Raw genomic sequence first — 17,630 nt, forward strand, 5'->3', positions numbered from 1 at the left:
CAAAGAGAAACGACAGGCCATCATTACTTTAAGACATGAAGGTCAGTCAATCCGGAAACTGTTAAGAACTTTGAAGTTTCTTCAAGTGCAGTTGCAAAAATCATCAAGCACTATGATGAAACTGGCTCTCATGAGGACCGCCACAGGAAAGGAAGACCCAGAGTTACCTCTGCTGCAGAGGATAAGTTCATTAGAGTTACCAGCAGCTCAAATAAATGCTTCACAGTGTTCAAGTAACAGACCCATCTCAACATCAACTGTTCAGAGGAGACTGCGTGAATCAGATCTTCGTGGTCGAATTGCTGCAAATAAACCACTACTAAAGGACAACAATAAGAAGAAGAGACTTGCTTGGTCCAAGAAACACGATCAATGGACATTAGACCGGTGGAAATCTGTCCTTTGCTCAGATCAGTACAAACATGCGATTCTGGTTCCAACTGCTGTGTCTTTGTGAGATGCAGAGTAGGTGAACGGATGATCTCCACATGTGTGGTTCCCACCATGAAGCATGGAGGAGGAGTGATGGTGTGGAGGTGCTTTGCTGGTGACTCAGTGATTTATTTAGAATTCAAGGTACACTTAACCAGCATGGCTACCACAGCATTGTGCAGCGATACACCACCCCATCTGGTTTGCGCTTAGTGGGACTATCATTTGTTTTTCAATAGGACAATGACACAAAACACACCTCCAGGCTGTGTAAGGGCTATTTGAGCAAAAAGGAGAGTGATGGAGTGCTGCATCAGATGACCTGGTCTCCACAATCCAGGTGAAGCAGGTTGAGAGAATGCCAAGAGTGTGCAAAGCTGTCATCAAGGCAAAGGGTGGCTACTTTGAAGAATCTAAAATCTAAAATAAATAAAACATTTTATAACACATTTTTTGTTACTACATGATTCCATGTGTGTTATTTCATAGTTTTGATGTCTTCACTATTAGTCTACAATGTAGAAAATATTAAAAATAAAGAAAAACCTTTGAATGAGTAGGTGTGTCCAAACTTTTGACTGGTACGGTACATATACAGGTATATAAATATATATACATACAGTACAGTATAAAGTGTGTGAAAAGATGTCAGTGGAAAAAAGAAGTGGCCTTAGAATTGTAAGTCTGCTAGTTGGAACACTTGTGTTAAGATGGGCCAGCAACTTGCATCACAGCCAGCTTACAGTGCATAAATATCAGAAAACAAAATGCATCCTACATGTATCATATCCCTAATATTAAACAGTGCCATGATGAAGTCTGAAGCTATTTTAGCATATAGAGATGGTTTATCTTGTCGTTCTGATCAGACAGATAAAGAGATAGAGATATCCTGGTAAGGGTTGGAGGAAAGGAATTCTATCTGGAGTGAAGGACGTTTAATGGTGCAGTAATGTGCCCTATTCTGCTTCTACTGCGTTCCCCCCATGCAAGTTGTTGACCCATCCTTTGTATTTGGTCTGTCTCTCTTGACACAAAATCTGTTTGTCAGTTTGTCAGTCGATCACTGTCAGTGTCTCCAGATTTAACCTGTGGCCTTTGCGAAAGTCCAGCCCTTTTTATTGCCTTTCATTCATTCCTCCCTCCATCACTATCCACCCATCTCTCCCTCGTCTCTTTTTCCCTCCATCCCTCCCTCTGTTTCTCTCTCTTTGTCATATTGGCTCAAGAGGTAATGTTGTGTCTGTACAGAAAGACATGTTTCTTCAGACCAGCCAAGATGTTTGATGGTACGTGAAACGTGTAAACACAAAGCAGATTATCAATCTCACGAAGCAAAAATCAACAGGTCTGAGGAAAATAGTTATATTTTTTCTTATTTTGAGAAAGGGAAAAATAAGGTCAAAAAGGTGCACTACATATTTTTTTAGACACATGGGTATTTGATGATTAAAATAAGATTTCAGCCAACAGGTTACATTTTTAACAAGTAATCAGGAATGTTTAGAATTTTTTACGACATTGGGGAACAATTGTTGCAGAAATATTTTATTTAGGCTATTTATTGCTTTTAGGAATTGATTTTGGAAATGGTGGATTTTGAAAATATAGGTATTTTTGGAACAATTGGCATCAGATGTGTTGAGAAATACAAAACAGCCAAATAAGGGGTGTCCAATATTTGATAACAAATGAAGCATTTATGGCTAATAATGATGTGGAGAGATTTAGCACATTGGTCAATGTACATATTTCTTATTTGAACTACGTATATCGTAATAATAACATTAACTGTTACTATTTTGGGGAAATGCACAAACTGCTTGAACTATGCAAATAAAAAAGTGAAAAACCATATGCTTGCTTAGGAAAACCTTCTTGCAATAAAGTGAATGTATACAATAAAGTATGTTTTACTCTTTAGATGCTTTCGGAATATTCACGCTGTACTTTATAAGAAAAATTATTATCGTAATCATTGATATTATTAGCGTTATTGTTTTGATCATAATATTGATGTTGACTAGGCCTATCACTGCCAAAATAATCACACTACTGAGATTGATTGCTCACCTTTTTGTCTGTTATATTAATAGACCTTTACTTAAAATAACATAAGGACTCTGTTATATAATATCATGTGTATGTCCGGATAAATAAACCTGATGATATCATGTAGACTTTGAAGACTGACTGGATTTGTGGAAAACACTGTATCAACTGTCACTTGACTTTCAGAATTTCTTTGAAATTTTCTCTTCTGCATCTCGGACACATTTGACTGACAGATTATCACCATGGATTGTAAATAAGAATTTGTTCTTAACTGACTTGCCTAGTTAAATAAAGGTTAAAAAAATATATAAATACTCGACAAAACACAGAGGTCAATCTTCGTTGCTTCGCATTGGGAACACTTTCTGGATCATGCTATGGTCAAGAGCCTACTACTGTACTTCACAGGGAACTCCTCTATTTAAATATATTTACATTTCTATAAGGTAAAGCTATCTGGCATCTGTTTGTTCTTATTGGCATTGGTAGCCTAGTGGTAGAGTTTGGAAAAGCAACAAAGCAACTTGGTCATCTTTTATGCCACAAACATTTAGATCTCTTACTAATAAGATGCAGGCTGTTGAGAGAGGCAGATCTCACATTGACTAAAGCTATGATGTGTGTCATGCCAGTGAAATTACATCCAGTCCGGTTAAAATGCTCAATGAGGAAATTGAAGTACACAAGATAAAAAGTGTACAGTGTTGGCCAAAAGTTTTGAAAATGACACAAATATACATTTCCATAAAGTTTGCTGCTTCAGTGTCTTTAGATATTTTTGTCAGATGTTACTATGGAATACAGAAGTATAATTACAAGCATTTCATAAGTGTCAAAAGCTTTTATTAACAATTACATGAAGTTGATGCAAAGAGTCAATGTTTTACAGTGTTGACCCTTCTTTTTCAAGACCTCTGCAATCCACCCTGGCATGCTGTCAATTAACTTCTGGGCCACATCCTGACTGATGGCAGCCCATTCTTGCATAATCAATGCTTGGAGTTTGTCAGAATTTGTGGGGTTTTGTTTGTCCCGCCTCTTGAGGATTGACCACAAGTTCTCAATGTGATTAAGGTCTGGGGAGTTTCCTGGCCATTGTCGTGTCTTTGGCTATGCCGGATTAAGTGATATGACATGCTATTCTCTAAAATCCTTTCTCCGTAATTAATATTACCTGATTGAGCTAATCATGTAAATGTAACTAAATAGAGAGTCGGGGCACCACAAAATAATATTTATAGAGCTGTTATCTTCCGAATAAACTCTTAAAGACCTAGTAATATTTTACATCAATAGCAGTCAATATTAATCGTCACCTTAATTCAGTCTCATCTGAAAGTTGTAAATTATTGGTTATCTTTACGAACCCTGGCTAACAAGTTGAATCAGCAATACAAAATTGGGTTTAATTGTTTCTTTACTAAATACCTAACTAATCACACAGAATTACATATACACAGAATGAATCATACCTTGATTACAAATTACGTCATAAAGGAAAACGTCCCTGGCGGGCGGAACAGATATGACAGCTGGTTACACAAAATAAAAGGGGGCTGGGTTTGAGTGAAAGAGCGGGAAGACTTGAGGAACCAAGGGAGAAGCCATGCTATCGTAAATACAGTATCTTATGCATTCTAAATTACCGCCCATTTGGAAAAGGAAAATGCAATAAATATTTACTCCAAGCTGCGCTTCGCTAGGTTGGTGGTAGATGGAAGGCCGTGTTGCCCAACCGAGTCCTTTGTCCTTTGAAGAATGTCTCTGCTGGTAAATTGGGTACGTTGTAGTAACATCGATGTTTGGTAGACGGGATACTCTGTCTGTTCTTTTTTAACTTACGTTTGCAGCTGCTGTTGCTAACTCAACGTCTAGGAGGTATCACTTCTGTAGTGAATAAGATTTCATAGTTCATACCATTCGCAACCAAAGCTCACGCTGATGTTGGCTTAGTTCTGTAGTTGACATGTTAGTCCTTTTTAACGCAGAGGCTGCAGACCTCACGTACTTGGAACAGGAGGTTACATTTTCATCAAGGGCTTATACGTATAGTGGAGGGAGAAAAGGGGTGTGTTTCATAATTTACAACCTATGTCTCTTCACGTGGACGGGCCACTGAGTCGGGCCTAATTCACTCATGAAAACCCAATTCTCACATTTTAGAAGCTAAAATCACATTTCATCCCATCACGAATAATTTCATATTCAAACATTTAAATTGAACAACAATTCCATGTGAATCCGATAACTCTGATGTGTAGACTTTCCACTGTAGAGTTTGTCATCCTATCATTGATGAGAATGTCTCAGATGTCAACCGAACTGACATCATATTCATTAAGTACAACCGCATATGTTCAATTGGTCGGATTACCAGAATATAGGTCATTTCCCCCCACCTTCTGATGTTCCCAGAATCTCTGTTAACCAAGGGGTTTTCTAATGTCAGATCAGTAGGGTAGAGAGAGGAAAAGGAGGAAAAAGTGGGAAGAAGTATTTATGACTGTCATAAACCTACCCCCAGGCCAACGTCAAGACACCATGGACCCAAAATATTGATGTTTTGTTCCCCGAGCCACTTAGTTATCACTTTGCCTTATGGCAAGGTGCTCCATCATGCCGGAAAAGGCATTGTTCGTCACCAAACTGTTCCTGGATGGTTGGGAGAAGTTGCTCTCGGAGGATGTGTTGGTACCATTCTTTATTCATGGCTGTGTTCTTAGGCAAAATTGTGAGTGAGCCCACTCCCTTGGCTGAGAAGCAACCCCACACATGAATGGTCTCAGGATGCTTTACTGTTGGCATGACACAGGACTGATGGTAGCGCTCACCTTCTCTTCTCCGGACAAGCTTTTTTCCGGATGCCCCAAACAATCAGAAAGGGGATTCATCAGAGAAAATGAATTTACCCCAGTCCTCAGCAGTCCAATCCCTGTACCTTTTGCAGAATATCAGTCTGTCCCTGATGTTTTTCCTGGAGAGAAGTGGCTTCATGCTGCCCTTCTTGACACCAGGCCATCCTCCAAAAGTGTTCGTCTCACTGTGCGTGCAGATGCACTCACACCTGCCTGCTGCCATTCCTGAGCAAGCTCTGTACTGGTGGTGCCCCGATCCCGCAGCGGAGTCAACTTTAGAAGCCGGTCCTGGCGCCCTGAAGTCTTCTTCACAACATTTGAACCGCTCTCCTTGAAGTTCTTGATGATCCGATAAATGGTTGATTTAGGTGCAATCTTACTGGCAGCAATATCCTTGCCTGTGAAGCCCTTTTTGTGCAAAGCAATGATGACGGCACGTGTTTCCTTGCAGGTAACCATTGTTGACAGAGGAAGAACAATGATTCCAAGCACCACCCTCCTTTTGAAGCTTCCAGTCTGTTATTCGAACTCAATCAGCATGACAGAGTGATCTCCAGCCTTGTCCTCGTCAACACTCACACCTGTGTTAACGAGAGAATCACTGATGTAAGCTGGTCCTTTTGTGGCAGGGCTGAAATGCAGTGGAAATGTTTTTTGGGGGATTCAGTTAATTTGCTTGGCAAATAGGGACTTTGCATTTAATAGCAATTCATCTGATCACTCTTCATAACAAACTGAGGCAGCAAACTTTGTGAAAATTAATATTTGTGTCATTCTCAAAACTTTTGGCCACGACTGTAGAACTGCAAAGAGGTTCGACAAGAACAGAGCAAAGGCAGCTCAAGATGAACAAAAAAATATATGTAAATTGCAACAGATGTGGTTACAAGCGCGAGTACAGAAATTTCCCAGCCTATGGTGAACTATGTAAATCCTGCCAAAAGAAGAATCACTTTGCCAAGATGTGCAAATCACAGAGCCAGCAGAACCAACAAAGGAAAATGCATGTAGTTTAGCAGAGTGAAGACAATGACAGTATGTTCCTAGGCACAGTTGAGATTGAGATGACTGAAAAATTAAAATACATTGAAGTTGTCACTGCAGATATGGACAATGACAAGCAAAATAGACTGAGAAACTGAGAATAAAAAATGTTTATTCTTAATGCTTGTGACATTAAAACTTTACACCGGTACTGTAATGTCTTCAAAGATCTTCAACTCACTTGGACTGAGAGAGAAGTTTTGGGGCGGCAGGTAGCCTAGTGATTAGAGCATTGGGCCAGTAATCGAAAAGTTGCTAGATCGAATCCCCGAGCTGATTAGGTAAAAATCTGTCATTCTGCCCCTGATACATGGCAGTTAACCCACTTTTCCTAGTCTGTCATTGTAAATAAGCAGTTGTTCTTAACTGACTTGCCTAGTTAAATAAAGGTTAAATAAAAAATAAAGAAATAAAGTTGAAGAAGTTCACCTGCAAACGGCTTACCTATTCTGGCCACCAGATATCGCGATTGGGTCAGAAATCATTAACTTCCAGATTATTTAAAGAGATGCTCCAGCAATTCTCAGAAGATACACATGTCAAAAACTAGGCATGGTGAAGAGAATACATGATGAGCGAGTCAAACACAATGACATACTGAAAGACTTTGAGGATCTGTTTTCTGATCTCCGGTCCATGATCGAACAACATCATATACAGTTAGACCCTACAGTTGCACCAGTTGTGCACGCCCCAAGATAGTTTCCAGTTTCCAGTCTCAAAGACAAGATCGTTGTGGAACTTCACGGAATGGAATAAATGGAAGTGATCACTAAGCATACAGAACCGGAGGACTGGGTTAGTAGTGTGGTCAAACCAAACAAGATACGGATATCTATGGATCCAGTGGACTTGATCAAAGCAATCAAACGGGAGCACTACCCACTCCTCACTGCTGAGGAAGTTGTATCCAGCATGCCAAATGCTAAGATATTATCTGAACTGGACACGAACCAAGGACTCTGGCAGATAAAACTGGACAACGAGACTTCCAAGTTCTGTACATTCAACACGCCCATAGGAAGATATTGATTTCTGTGTTTACCCTTTGGTGTCTCATCTGCATCTAAGGTGTTCCGGAGATCCGTGGCACAGATGATTGAAGGCCTGGAAGGAGTAGTCAACATCATCAATGATTTGTTGGTCTGGGGTGAAACTATGGAGGAACATGACCACAGACTGAACAAGCTGCTACATAGAGCGAGAGTACAATCTCAAACTAAACAGAAAGAAATGTAAAATCAGAACGACAGACATTAAACCTCTTGACGCTAGGGGTCAGATTATTATTATTATTTTTAAATAACGTTCCCAAGGTAAAAGGACTATTTCTCAGGTCCAGATCGTAGAATATGCATATAATTTACAGATTAGGATAGGAAACACTCCAAAGTTTCCAAAACTGTCAAAATTGTGTCTGTGAGTATAACAAAACTGATTCTGCAGGCAAAAACCTGAGGAAATCTAACCCGGAAGTTATTATTTTTTTATTTTTTATCTGTGTTTCCTGGGCCGTCTTTCTTCCATTTAAAGGGGTATCAACCAGATTCCTTTTCCAATGGCTTCCTCAGGCTGTGACCAGGATTTAGACATAGTTTCAGGCTTTTATTTTGAAAAATTCGCTAGATTTTTATGCAAAGCATATTTTCAAAATCTGACACGATAGGTGGACTAACAACAAGCTAAGCTGTGTTTTGGTATATTTCACTTGTGATTGCATGATTATACATATTTTTAGTAATATTTTTGAATCTGATACGTTTGGGAATTTTCTTCTGGCTTTCAGGACCGGAACGAGGATGTAGTTTTCTGAACATAACACGCAACCCAAATGCCGTTTTTTTGTTATAAAAGTAATATTTATTGAACAAAAATAACATTTATTGTGTAACTGGGAGTCTCGTGAGTGAAAACATCCGAAGATTATCAAAGGTAAGCGATTAATTGTATTGCTTTTCTGACTTCCGTGACCATGCTAATTTGGGGCTAGCTGTTCTAGCATTGATTGACACACTCACAAAAGCAAAGCATATTTTCAAAATCTGACATGATAGGTGGATTAACAACAAGCTAAGCTGTGTTTTGGTATATTTCACTTGTGATAGCATGATTATAAATATTTTGTGTAATATTTTGCGACCTGCAATTCAGCGGTTGTTTAGGAAAATGATCCCACTAAAGGGATCCGTAGCGCAGAGAAGTTAAGCATATTGTTACAATGGTCTGAAACCAGATGATGAGAAGGTGAGGGCTGAGGTGCAGATGCCTCCACCTGAAGAGATTCATGGGCATGCTACAGTATCTTGCCAAACTCAATCCCAAACTTTCTGAAGCTAGAGCTCCACTCAGAAAGCTCCTCGAGAGTGTCACTGATTGGCATTGGGATCAAAAACAGAAGAACAGTTTTGAGAAACTCAAAAGTCTGGGAACAATTGCGCAAACACTGACGTTCTATGACATGAATAACTCCTAATACTGTCAGTAGATGCCAGTTCAGGAGGTATAGGAGCAGTCATACTCCAAGATGGTAGATATGTTGCATATGTGGTTCTCGATCATTCACAGACTGTCAACGTAGATATGCACAGATCGAGAAGGAACTACTTGCCATTGTTTACGGATGTGAGAGGTTCCATCAGTATGTGTATGGCAGAGAGGTACAAGTGGAGAGTGATCACAAGCCCTCCGAGAGCATATTCAAGAAGCCACTAAATCAATCTCCTTCAAGACTGCATAGGATGCTGCTCCGACGTCAAAGATACAGTCTCAATGTAACCTACAAGCCAGGCAAAGAAATGCACATAGCAGATGTGTTGAGTAGAGCCTACCTCAACAAACAGAATGAAGATGTGCTGGGAGAGGAGTTGGAGGTAAAATGGATAACACCTCAGCTACCAATCAGTGGAGAAGCTACAAGCGTTCAGGAAAGCAACAGTAGAAGATCCCGAAATGCAACTGCTGAGAGAAAGAATGATGAGTGGATGGCCCAGTGAAAAGAGTGTAGTTCCCAAAGAAATCCATCCATACATTCAAGGAAGAAATCAGCTACACATCAGAACTGATGTTCAACGCCGTGAAGCTCATTGTACTACATCAACTGAGACAAGAAATGCTGAACAGAGTTAACAAATCACACCTGGGAATAGTCAAGTGCAAAGAAAGAGCAAAATACATTCTATTCTGGCCAGGTATGTCAACACAGATTGAGGACATTGTGTCTCAGTGCGCTGTCTGTACCGCCAAAAAGAACAGCAACCCGAGAGAGCCATTGCTTCCACACACTCCACTAGAATGACCATGGGCAAAGATCAGCACTGATCTGTTTCACTACATTGGCTCAGAGTATCTTCTCTATGTCGACTATTACTTCAAAGATCCAGATATCACCAAACTGAGTGAAACTACGAGCAGCAGTGTCATCACAGCCATGAAGTCTACGTTCGCCAGGCATGGCATTGCAGATGTTGTCGTTTCCGACAGTGATCCACAATATGCAAGCACCGAGGTCAGATGTTTTGCTGAAAGCTCAGTCAAAAGGACAATCGGAGATGACTGTGCAAACAGTCAAGAACCTGCTCAAGAAGGCACAAAGTAGCAAGAGTGACCCCGACAAAGGTCTACTGGAGTACCGCGGCACACCACTAGACGGCATAGGTTTATCACCAGCCGCACTACTAATGGGATGGCGACTGAAGTCCAAGTTGCCAACTTCTACCACCCTAGAGACTCCTAATGATAACGTTCAACTCCAAGACAAGCTGAATTACAGACAGCTTAAACAAATCATATCAAATTGTATTTGTCACATACACATGATTATGGGTTGGCGTCCCCCCCTTGGGTTGTGCCGTGGCGGAGATCTTTGTGGGCTATACTCGTCCTTGTCTCAGGATGGTAAGTTGGTGGTTGAAGATATATCCCTCTAGTGGTGTGGGGGCTGTGCTTTGGCAAAGTGGGTGGGGTTATATCCTTCCTGTTTGGCCCTGTCCGGGGGTATCATCGGATGGGGCCACAGTGTCTCCTGACCCCTCCTGTCTCCGCCTCCAGTATTTATGCTGCAGTAGTTTATGTGTCGGGGGGCTAGGGTCAGATTGTTATATCTGGAGTACTTCTCCTGTCTTATCCGGTGTCCTGTGTGAATTTAAGTATGCTCTCTCTAATTCTCTCTTTCTCTCTTTCTTTCTCTCTCTCGGAGGACCTGAGCCTTAGGACCATGCCTCAGGACGACCTGGCATGATGACTCCTTGCTGTCCCCAGTCCACCTGGCCGTGCCGCTGCTCCAGTTTCAACTGTTCTGCCTGCGGCTATGGAACCCTGACCTGTTCACCGGACGTGCTACCTGTCCCAGACCTGCTGTTTTCAACTCTCTAGAGACTGCAGGAGCGGTAGAGATACTCTTAATGATCCGCTATGAAAAGCCAACTGACATTTACTCCTGAGGTGCTGACTTGCTGCACCCTCGACAACTACTGTGATTATTATTATTTGACCATGCTAGTCATTTATGAACATTTGAACATCTTGGCCATGTTCTGTTATAATCTCCACCGGGCACAGCCTCTCTAGGTTTCTTCCTAGGTTTTGGCCTTTCTAGGGAGTTTTTCCTAGCCACCGTGCTTCTACACCTGCATTGCTTGCTGTTTGGGGTTTTAGGCTGGGTTTCTGTACAGTACTTTGAGATATCAGCTGATGTACGAAGGGCTATATAAATACATTTGATTTGAATTGATTAGCAGATGTTAATGTGAGTGTAGTGAAATGCTTGTGCTTCTAGTTCTGACAATGCAGTAATATCTAACACGTAATCTAACAAATTCACAACAACTACCGTATACACACAAATGTAAGGTATGACTAAGAATATGTACATATAAATATAAATATATGGCTGAGCGATGGCCGTGCGGCATAGGCAAGATGCAGTACATGGTATAGAGCAGTATATAGTAGTACATATGAGATAAGTGATGTAAACATGATTAAAGTGGCATTATTTAAGGTGACTAGTGATACCTTTATTAAGTCAATTTATTAAAGTGGTCAGAGATTTGAGTCTGTATGTTGACAGCAGCCTCTTTATGTTAGTGATGGCTGTCCATTAACAGTCTAATGGCCTTGAGATAGAGGCTGTTTTTCAATCTCTCGATCCCAGCTTTGATGCACCTGTACTGACCTCGCCTTCAGGATGATAACGGGGTGAACAGGCAGTGGCTCGGGTGGTTGATGTCCTTGATGATCTTTTTGGCCTTTTTGTGACATCGGGTGCTGTAGGTGTCCTGGAGGGCAGGTAGTTTTCCCCCAGTGATGCGTTGTGCAGACCGCACTACCCTCTGGAGAGCCTTGCGGTTAAGGGCGGTGCGCGGTGCAGTTGCCGTACCAGGCGGTGATACAGTCCGACAGGATGCTCTCGATTGTGCATCTGTAAAAGTTTGTGAGTGTTTTAGGTGACAAACAGAAAAGGTACTACGACAGACAAACGAGACAACTACCAGACATACAGTCCAGTAAAACCTTTGGACACACCTACTCATTCAAGGATTTTTCTTTATTTTTACTACTTTCTACATTGTAGAATAAGACTGAAGACATGAAAATTATGAAATAACACATATGGAATCATGTAGTAACCAAAAAAGTGTTAAACAAATCAAAATATATATTATATTTGAGACAGCTTTGGCATTCTCTCAACCAGCTTCACCTGGAATGCTTTTTATTTAACCTTTATCTAACTAGGTATATCAGTTTACTTCTCATGGCTGCAATCGCGTTAACGGGATGATATGACAACAGCCAGTGAAAGTGCACGGCGCCAAATTCAAACAACAGAAATCTCATAATTAAAATTCCTCAAACATACATGTATCTTATACCATTTTAAAGGTAATCGTGTTGTTAATCCCACCAAAGTGTCTGATTTCAAATAGGCTTTTCAGCGAAAGCACCACAAACGATTATGTTAGGTCACCACCAACTCACAGAAAAATTCAGTCATTTTTCCAGCCAAAGAGAGGAGTCACAAAAAGCACAAATAGAGATAAAATGTATCACTAACCTTTGATGATATTCATCAGATGACACTCATAGGACTTCATGTTACACAATACATATATGTCTTGTTTGATTAAGTTCATATTTATATCCAAAAACCTCAGTATACATTGGCGGCATGTTCAGAAATATCTCCAAAATATCCGGAGAAATTGCAGAGAGCCACGTCAAATAACAGAAATACTCATCATAAACTTTGATGAACGATACATGTTTGACATAGAATTAAAGATACACTTGTTCTTAATGCAACCGCTGTGTCAGATTTCAAAAAGCTTTACGGCAAAACAATATTCAATAATCTGAAAACAGCATTAAGCCACAAAAGCAAGCCATACAGTTACCCGCCAAATTGTGCAGTCAACAAAACTCATAAAAAGCATTATAAATCTTCACGTACCTTTGCTGATCTTCGTCGGAATGCACTCCCAGGACTCCCACTTCCACAATAAATTTTTGTTTTGTTCGGTAATGTCCATCATTTATGTCCAAATAGCTATTTTTGGTTGCGTGTTTGGTAAACAAATCCAACGTCAGGAAGCGCGTTCACTAAAAGCTGACGAAATGTCCAAAAGTTCCGTAACAGTCAGTAGAAACTTGTCAAACAATGTATTGAATCAATCTTTAGAATGTTTTTAACATAAATCTTGAATCATTCCAACCGTAGAATTACATTGACTTCAGATGAGCGATGGAACAGAGCTCCCTCTCATGTGAATGCGCATGGTCAGGTCATGGCAGACCTGACTAATTCCCCTCTCATTCGGCCCCCCTTCACAGTAGAGGCATCAGACAAGGTTCTACAGACTGTTGACATCTAGTGGAAGCCGTAGGAAGAGCAAACTCATCCATATCTCGCTGTGATTTCAATAAGATCTTGGTTGAAAATCGACCAGCCTCAGAATTCCCACTTCCTGTTTGGATTTTTTTCTCTGGGTTTTGCCTGCCATATGAGTTCTGTTATACTCACAGACATAATTCAAACAGTTTTAGAAACTTCAGAGTGTTTTCTATCCAATACTAATAATAATATGCATATATTAGCAACTATGACTGAGGATCAGGCTGTTTATTCTGGGCACCTCTGATTCAAGCTACTCAATACTGCCCCTGCAGCCATAAGAAGTTAAGCACAAATTCTTATTTACAATGACGGCCTACACAGGCCAAACCCTAACCTGGACGACGTGCCAATTGGGCGCTGCCCTATGGGACTCCCAATAATGGCCCGTTGTGATACAGCCTGGAATTGAACCAGGGTCTGTAGTGACGCCTCTAGCACTGAGATGCAGTGCCTTAGACCGCTGCGCCACTCAGGAACCTTGAGCACTTGTCGGGAACCCTGAGCACTTGTTGGTTGCTTTTCCTTCCTTCGCTCTGCAGTCCATCTCATCCCAAACCATCTCAATTGGGTTGATGTCGGGTGATTGTGGAGGCCAGGTCATCTGATGCAGCACTCCATCACTCTCCTTCTTTGTCAAACAGCCTGGAGGTGTGTTGGGTCGTTGTCCTGTTGAAAATATATGAGAATCTGTCACTGGGGGGTATTCTAGTTTATTATTTCTATGTGGGGTTCTAGGTTATTATTTCTATGTTGGTGATTTGTATGATTCCCAATTAGAGGCAGCTGGCTATCGTTGTCTCTAATTGGGGATCATATTTAAGTAGCATTTTTTCCACCTGTGTTTTATGGGATATTGTTTTGAGTTAGTGCACGTAGCACCTCTGTAGTCACGGTTTGTTGTTAGTTTATTGTTTATTTGTTTTTTGTCTTTGCTAAGTTTCACTTTATCATTAAATTATGTGGAACTCAACATCCGCTGCGCCTTGGTCCGATATTTATTCCAGCGAACGTGACAGAATCCCACTAAGCGCAAACCAGATGGGATGGGGTATTACTACAGAATGCTGTGGTAGCCATGCTGGTTAAGTGTGCCTTAAATTCTAAATGAATCCCTGACAGTGTCACCAGCAAAACACCATCACACCTCCTCCGTGCTTCACGGTGGGAACCACACATGCAGAGATCATCCGTTCACCTACTCTGATGACACGGCATTTGGAACCAAAAATCTCAAATTTGGACTCATCAAATCAAAGGACAGATTTCTAGTGGTCTTATGTCCATTGCTCGTGTTTCTTGGCCCAAGCAAGTGTCTTCTTATTATTGGTGTCCTTTAGTAGTGGTTTCTTTGCAACAATCTTTGCAACAATTTAACCAGGAAGGCCTGATTCACTGACCAAAGAAACAACATTTTTGACCCTTTTTTTATCTGCACATACATTCAATTACAACACAGTCCAGACATAGTTGTTTCTTTGTTTAATTTTGCTGGAAGTAAGATACACCAGTATTGCACATTTGAGGCATTATTTCATGTTTATGTCACATATATACTGAACAAAAATATGAACACAACATGCAACAATTTCAACATTTTTACTGAGTTACAGTTCATATAAGGAAATCAGTCAATTGAAATAAATTCATTAGGCGCTAATCTATGGATTTCACACAACCGGGCAGGGGCGCAGACATGGGTGTGCCTGGGAGGGCATAGGTCCACCCAATTGGGAGCTATGCCTACCCACTGGGGAGGCAGGCCCAGCCAATCAGAATGAGTTTTTGCCCACAAAGGGCTTTATCATAGACAGAAATAATCTTCAGTTTCGTCTGGGTGGCTGGTCTCAGATGATTTGCAGGTGAAGAAACCAGATGTGGAGGTTCTGGGCTGGCGTGGTTACACGTGATCTGCAGTTGTGAGGGCGGTTGGACGTACTGCCAAATTCTCTAAAAATACATTGGAGGTGGCTTATGGTAGAGAAATGAAGATTCAATTCTCTGGCAACAGCTCTGGTGTACATTCCTGGAGTCAGCATTCCAATTGCATGGTCCCTCAAAATTTGAGACATCTGTGGTATTGTGTTGTGTGACAAAACTGCACATTTTAGAGTGGACTTCATTTGTCCCCATCACAAGGTGCAGCTGTGTAATGATCATGCTGTTTTATCAGCTTGTTGATATGCCACACCTGTCAGGTGGATTATCTTGGCATCATTAACAGGGATGTAAACAAATTTCTGCATGAATTTAGAGAGAAGTATGCTTTTCTGCACATAGAACATTTCTGGGATATTGTATTTCAGCTCATGAACCATGGGACAAACACTTACATTTATAAGTGTTTATATTTTTGTTATTTATGGCAAAAACAAAAAATCTCCAATAGAAGGCTATTATCATACGACATGTGTTGCTAACACAGAGAATAGTATGCCAAACTCTGTTTAGTGGCTCTGGGTATTGGGTGGTCTATGTACTGCTGGTAATGACTCCAGCCTATCTCTACAGCAGGGGTTCCCAAATTTTGGGCCCCCTTCCAGCATTGAGGAACATCCTGCTCCCCCTTTCTTGTGTGCACGCGCTACGTCTATTTCTATGGGCACAAGCACTGTTCATGACACAAACTGTTCACACCCCTCTTGTTGGTGGAGAGAATTTTGCAGGTTTAAAGCTTATTTCCTGAAATTCTACACATTTTGAAGTTTTGAAGCATTTTTTTTTGAAATTCTTTTATATATTTTACCCCTTTTTCTCCCCAATTTCGTGGTAATTACAGTCTTGTCTCATCGCTGAAACTCCCGTACGGACTCGGGAGAGGCGAAGGTTGAGAGCCATGCGTCCTCTGAAACACAACCCCACCAGGCCTCACTGATTCTTGACACACTTCACCTGGAAGCCATCCGCACCAGTGTGTCGGAGGAAACACCGTGCACCTGGCGACATGTCAGCGTGCACTGCGTCCGGCCAGCCACAGGAGTCGCTAATGCGTGATGGGACAAGGACATCCCTGCCGGCCAAACCCTCCCCTAACCCGGACGACGCTGGGCCAATTGTGCACCGCACCATGGGTCTCCCGGTCGCGGGCGGCTGTGACGGAGCCTGGACTCAAACCCAGAATCTCTAGTGGCACAGCTAGCACTGCGATGCAGTGCCTTAGACCGCTGCGCCACTCGGGAGGCCCCTTTGCAATTCTATACATTTTGCCATGTCTAATGTGTATTCATGTGAAATTTGAGTGACAAAAATTACAACAATATCTATGGGCTAAAAAACCTAAATATAAAAATGTTTTCAGAGATGGGTTAGTTGATCTGGACTTTTCTGACAAGTTAGAAATAGCTCTCTAAGGTATGCAATGACTACAATGGCAAGAGGAACTGATGATGCACTACCCAATTAAAAAATTATACCTTATGCATTCTACTATTACAACTTTCAAGAGTAAGTTTAAAGCCAGACCCACACACATATTCTCTCTCTCTCTCTGAAGTTTTTCCACATTTCTCCAAACGTAACATTTTGAACACCCTGGGCACATTTTCAGTTGAGTTAAGAGTTAATGTTTGGGAAAGAGTTAAAACAAAAACACCTTCACGGTTAAGTTTCGGCATTAAGATTGAACACGCTACCCTCTGAGCTTTGTCTCGCAGCTTACGCCTGTCCGCCTTCCCTGTCCACATGCCCTAGCAAAATCCAAGCCTACTTGATGGTAATAGCGCTCACTGTTGCCCCTAGTCGTAGGTTTTGAAGACATCTCCCGACGACCTCCCGACCTCCACACTGTGGACACTATCCTGCTGCTTTTCCACCATTGTCCACTGTAGCCTGCTTCATTACTCAAACACAGGGCGAGACGAGGTTAAACTCTCTCGGGTCTGTACAACCTCCAGTGTACACACGATGCTGGGTATCTTGTTTCTTCACAAGTAAGACTTTGTAGTGCCTGTAGCCTTTTTTGAAAAGATTACAACCATGCCAGAACAATCACACTGAGTCTGTGAAAACTGTGAATCTAATGATCATGGTGGAGAGAGGAGCCTCTGACAATCCAATCAGTTGATAACAAGCCTACAGAGGCAATCAATTTCACATCCACTCTATCAAAACCTGTAAATTGTCTCCTTTATAAAAATAGGGCCATTAAAAACAACAGTTGTATATGATTCCTTGATTCAAACTAGGAAGTCCCATTATGATAAACTGGATCCTTTTTTCAAGAGAGACCAAGTCAGGAAGGCAGCTTAAGAACAAATCAATGGATAACCCCCCCCCCCCCCCCCCAGTCTGGTTGATGATCACCTAGCACGCAGGTTGTGACAGCACAGTTCAAAGGTCACCGAAGAGAACGG

This window comes from Salvelinus fontinalis, unplaced genomic scaffold (genome assembly GCF_029448725.1).
Source record: "Salvelinus fontinalis isolate EN_2023a unplaced genomic scaffold, ASM2944872v1 scaffold_0193, whole genome shotgun sequence".
In the NCBI taxonomy this organism is placed as follows: domain Eukaryota; kingdom Metazoa; phylum Chordata; class Actinopteri; order Salmoniformes; family Salmonidae; genus Salvelinus; species Salvelinus fontinalis.